We start from the raw sequence: 6,000 nt of genomic DNA on the forward strand, positions 1-6,000 counted from the left end.
CGTCTCCGCGAATTTCACTTTTTCAGACCCGGCGAGGCCCTTTCGGGGCACTTTTAAGGTTTTACTATAAATAGGGGGTTATAAAATTAAATCATTTCATTTCCCCTTCTTCTACACTGCTGCAAATCTGATCTTCAAGCTTTTCCATGGCTGCCACCCATCTTTTATCAAATTAACCTTCTTCCCTTAGGTAAAATGCCTTAGTACCTTAGTGTTTATCGTAGGCCTTGGCAAGGCGCTCCTTTCCCCCTTACTAGAAGCCGATTCCGACCATTTTTGAGTTTGGGTTTGGATTTTCATGGTGCCTCAAGGGTTAAAGTTGCTTCCCTCGTAGTCCCCGACATAACCTAGAAGTATCGTCGGATTCGAAGCGGTTTTCTTTCGGTGGGAATTTGAGATTTAATCTCAAAGTAAGGTAGGGGATGTTTTAGGTTTATATAATTGTTGTATTGAGTGTTTTATAAGTTTATACAACATATATGCATGCCTTTGTAATTAATCTAGAATTTAATTTAATTATTTTCTTTGTATAAGATTTAATTCTTATGGTTGTATATAACTTGGAATTAAATTGTGGCATGCTATTAAATTAAGCCTTGATATGTTCATTATCATATAACTAATTGGGAAGATTTGAATAAGTATTGCAACTTTTATTTAATCCTTCACTTGTATGAAAATTTAATTCACATGGTTGTAACTAGCATGGAACCAACTTGTAATGTGATATTAAAATAGGCATTGGTATATTCTTTAACATAGGTGAATTTGAAAATATTCGAAATTGTTTTAAAATCTAGAGAAAATTAATTAATGAGATTAATTAATTTTATTTTAAGTTTCCTAAATTAGATTTTGAACATGATATTGTTGATGAGCTTGGCATGTTCTATCATATACATTAAATTGAGAATATTTTAATAGGTTTTGAGACTTTTATTTAAGTATTTTCTTGAATGGAATTTAATTCACATGGTTGTACCTAGCATGGAATGAACTTACAATGTGATATTAAATTAGGCCTTAGTATGTTCACTAACATATATGAAAAGGAGAATATTTGAATGAGTGTAGAGAACTTTATTTAATTATTTTATTGTATGAAGTTTAATTTACCTAGTTGTAATTTAGGTAAAAATAACTTGTAATGTGATATTAAACTAAACCTTACCGTGACCTTTGACTTGTATTAATTTTAGAATATTTGGAGTTACTTTGTAATCTTGAGAATTTAATTATTTAATTAAATTAAATTCCATTATATGCTTCTATTGAGGTAGTTAGGTATTGAAGTTGTTTTCATGCTTAACTTGTAAATTTGAAACTTGTTGTATAATTACATTATAGTATTCTATGAGTAGAAGTTATAGTTTAATTTACTTATATTCACATTATATATTTGACATGTCGTATGCCTTTGTAACTTGAAGACATAGGACGAATATTTTGTGTTTTACTTGACTTGTTTGTACATGGTAGTTAACTATTATATTGTGTATATGTATTATACCTTGATGCACAACTTGTTGATTTTAGGAAAGCTTACACGAACATTGAAATATGTTACGGCTAGGGCATGACTCTAGTACGGGGGATGAAAACTCCCCGTACAACATATAGTGCGCACAGGGTGGTTCCCTGAGGGCTAATAACCCTAAAGCACCAATATACGGTTTGATTTCGAGTTTAGTGCGCACTAGGTAGTGCCTTGCGGGCTAGTAACCCGAGATCAGTTTGCTTGGTCATTGAGACCGTATGTCCTTGTCTTTCCGCCATTACTTGATTTCGCATTCAATTTCAAGTTGTTTAATATGGATTATTTATAACTTGTGATGTGATGTTTGACATTTCAATTAGGTGTAGTATACATGTGCTTAGTATACTTGCATGCCTTGTTTTTCAATACAAGTTAATAACATTAAATTGTCATAACTTCTTGTTTCCGTAGTTTATATTTCAAGTTGTTAACTTTGATAATCTATGCCTTGATGCGTTATACTAGAAGTTCTAATGTTAGTTAAAATTGCATTGATATTGTAATTTGGGTATTAATTGTTTAATGTAGCTTAGGATGATTCCTTAGACTCATTTGGAACATAGACGTTAGGTGGCATGAACCATTTCGGTTGTTTTTACATTTTAGGTCACAAGTTGATAACTTTGAATACCTATGCCTTGTTGCATTACACTATATACTCCTATGTTGTTAAATTGCATGAATGATGTGGTTTATACTAGAAATGCTCTAAGGTAGTTTCGTATGCTCCCTGAGTCTCACCTTTGATATAGACGCTAAGTGGCATGACCGTATGAATTGATTTATAGCAACTTAATAAGTTTGTAAAATGCTACGTTTATATATGCTCATCTCCTACAAGTAGCTTTATGTTATTCATCCACGTAGTGGGGACATTTTTCAGATATAGGATTCAAGATTTGGGGCTTTGCATTTGCTTTGGGATGTCTTGTAGACTTGAAGTATCTATTTTATGAAAATGTTAGCGTGAAATGCTATTTGTAGCTTTATATGTCAAAACTTGTATATTTGGTTCTAAATATATAATGAGCACCTAAGTGTATCATTTGGGATGTATTTGACATGTATGTAATGAGGCCATAGGTCAAGGACATTTTATTTGTATTCTAAGTACTTTTATTTCTAAGCTATTTTGTTGAAAAATAGAAAAATGCAATGCTTTAACTCCATCACATTTGCATGGGTGGTGGGAAGTGGGTTTTAACACTTCTATAGGGTCTCTTCAATCATGCATGAAGTTTGGCCAAGGGGCAAACGGTCATTTGAAATACTTTTATGATTTTAAGTTTCAAATTTTCATTTTAAAGTCCATTTTAGGCATTTTTGATGTTCGGATAGGTCGTATTTTGCATCGGGCATTTATGGGGCTCACGGACCATTCTCGCGCACTTAAAATCACTACATACATTTGCGTGCATAATCGTTTCAACCTAGAAATACATTTAGGGTCAAATGAACACTTGGTGCAAAGTTGTTTACCTTTTTTTTTTTTTTTTTGTGTTTTTGACCTAAACTGATTTAGGAGCATTTTGGAAATTTTCTTTGAAAAGTAAATTTCAACCTTGACATGGTTACATAGAAAACGTGATTTAGGGGGGGTTTCTTCACAACATTTTTCCAGAAAATGTCGTTTCGGTCTCGAAAACCCCGCATCAAATATGATTTTCTATGCACGTATACATTTTTTGAAAAAGTCTGTTATAAGGGCATTTTGTGGATTTCACGTCAAAAATAAATTTTTATTTTGATATGGTCAGCTTGAAAAAATTATTTTAAGGGGGGTTTCTTCTTTGTGTTTTTTCAGAAAATGTCATTTAGTGCCTCAAAACGGCACACGATTTTAGTATTTTGCCCGGATTACTATTCATTGCTGTCAAAACACTACTCACGGCCGCGGCAACGTCAAAACTTTGTTTTAACTTTTCTCTTCCATCCAGACTCCTAATCAAGTGATTCTTGAGTCTAACTTGATTAATTTTTCGCTGTCTTTCTAACGGTGTGCTCGGTAGTACCCAAATCTTGCTAGAAATTACTATTTTGCCCTTGGGGCTAAACTTGTCCGTTTTTACAATGCCGCTTCCGCTCGTTTTCCTTTTGTTTCCGTGGCTTCATGAGAATTCATGATTGTGTCTTAAGGATGATGTACATTTCTAGAGACATTATTTTCATGTAAAAGACTATTTTGCCTTTGGGGGCTTATTTGGTCTTTTTCTGATCTTTCACTTCCGCATTTGTTTTCGTTGAGACCCATGACCTCATGGAAGGTCACTTTGGCGTCTTAAAGATGCATTGAATCTCTAGAAACTTATTTTCTATTTTTGCTTCTACATTCGGATCCATTATCGGGTCAAATTTTGGTTCATCACATGATGCACTGGCTTGAAAAACCATGGCCGTCACACATGTAGCTGTATCGAATAAACCATATCATAGCAAGAGGTATAATCAACACACCTCCTGACTAGTTCTTCATCTTCAAAAACTTCTTAAATCTCAAATATTATGTACGACAAACTGTTTAACTATTCAATTGTATAACTAACAAATAAGCATAGCATGTAGTGGATCCAAAGATTCGTCATTTTCCCCAATTATCTTCTTTTTTCTAGTCCAAATATAGATAAGCCCTGCCATAATATTTCTTCAAAATTTTAAAAAAATATCACAATGTTCATAACCCATAAGTAACCAATCAAAAGGAAGTAAGGAAATGCTAATTTTCTTTTACATTACACACACACATACGCATATATATATATATATATATATATATATATATATATATTTAAACACAGATAAAAGCATGGATATAATTAGGAATATTCTGAAAAATCATAAATGCATAAAATACATAAATATAGTTAAGGTTAATCTGAAAGCAGAGAACTTTACAATTATTCAAAAGCCAAATCACTGGGATTACAGTAAAGATTTTTCCAAGTCTATGCAATGTCTTCATTTGCACAGATGTTGAAATTACTTCTCTTAGCTTTTGGGAAGCAAAATCTTTATAGAAAGCAAAAAAAAAAAAAAAAAGAAAAAAAAAAAGGAGGTTGCTTTGAAAAAGTAAAGAACTGTTTCCAAAATAGATAGGAAACAATTGATTGGCATTAACAAAAGCACAAATCAATAAGATTTGGAAACTTTGAAGCAAAATATGCATAAATCCATACCTAGGTAGATTCTAGAAGTAACTAGGACGAGCTTGTTTGGATCTAACAAATGCAAAACAAGTTTCCAATTGAACCTAAAAGTTGGAATCACTTTACTCTTTTCACGTCATTCTATATGATATTATTTATTTTGTACACTATACTTTATATATATGTATACTATTAAGTATGAAGAATGCAAGCTCTAATATGTCTACTTCCACGGAGTCATGAACATATTATTTATTCTTTTTTTGAAGTTAAATTTTTTTATTAAAAAATATAGTGTTGGCCTAAGGATTTTATCTAAAGGTCAATCTTATGTTTTGATGATTACAATCCATTAATGATGTTTATGTACTAATATTTTCATTGAGTGAAGTATAGTTGATCAATCATTCAATCCTCAACGATGAGCTAGAAGTTCCATTTCAAGCATTCCAAACACTCAAGCAATGATTTCAAAGAAGCATCTAAGTGCAAGAAAATAAAGAAGAACTCGGACTTCAAAGATCATTCAAACTTTTCAGCAAATCTTCATCAAGCCTAGACGATCATGATTAAGAAATGAAGAAAAGGGTAGATAGGATGGTGAGAGACTTAAGGTTTAATGTCAAAGTTTAGTTGAATATATTTTGAAGCTCAAAATTACAATTCATGCATATCATTCTCATTTCATCTCTCAAAGAACATAAAATTAGCTCATGAAGTTTTTGAACACATTCATATGAGCCTTACATCATACTGGAATTCATTTTAAGTCTCCTACTGAAAGTAGAGAAGGCTCTACAAAAATTAGAGAAGGCTCAGGGGAAAGTAGAGAAGTCTCTATAATTCTAGAGAAGGCTCAGAAAATTAGAGCAGGCTCTATATCAAATAGAGACGGCTCTCAAAGCTATTTTTCAACGAAAAATAAAGTTTCCATCCAAAGAGCAGGCTCCCAAAAAGGAGAGCCGACTCTCAAGGCTAGGGAGCCGCCTCCTCTTGTTTACAAGAGCCGGCTCCTTCTAGGGTTTTGATCTCAACGGAAACTTTTTCATTTATTGTTTTCCAACCACCTGCAATAGCTATATTGACCATTGTTTATCTATAAATACACAGGTTGGTCTGCATCAAAATATACATTATTAATGAGAGCATTCTACCATTCTTGAAAAGCATAAAAAAGAAGCATTCGTTGAGCTTTCATTCCTTTTGCTTTCATTTCCTCTCTTACATTTCATTCTACTGTAGTAATTCTGAGCTTCAGATATATATTCATCTTTACTATAGTCGTGAGCAGAGCTGTGTACTTCTATCTTTAAGAGATTT

Source organism: Cornus florida, unplaced genomic scaffold, assembly GCF_030987335.1.
Source record: "Cornus florida cultivar Cherokee Brave unplaced genomic scaffold, ASM3098733v1 CherokeeBrave_3.0.0_Hap2_Chr04, whole genome shotgun sequence".
Lineage (NCBI taxonomy): Eukaryota > Viridiplantae > Streptophyta > Magnoliopsida > Cornales > Cornaceae > Cornus > Cornus florida.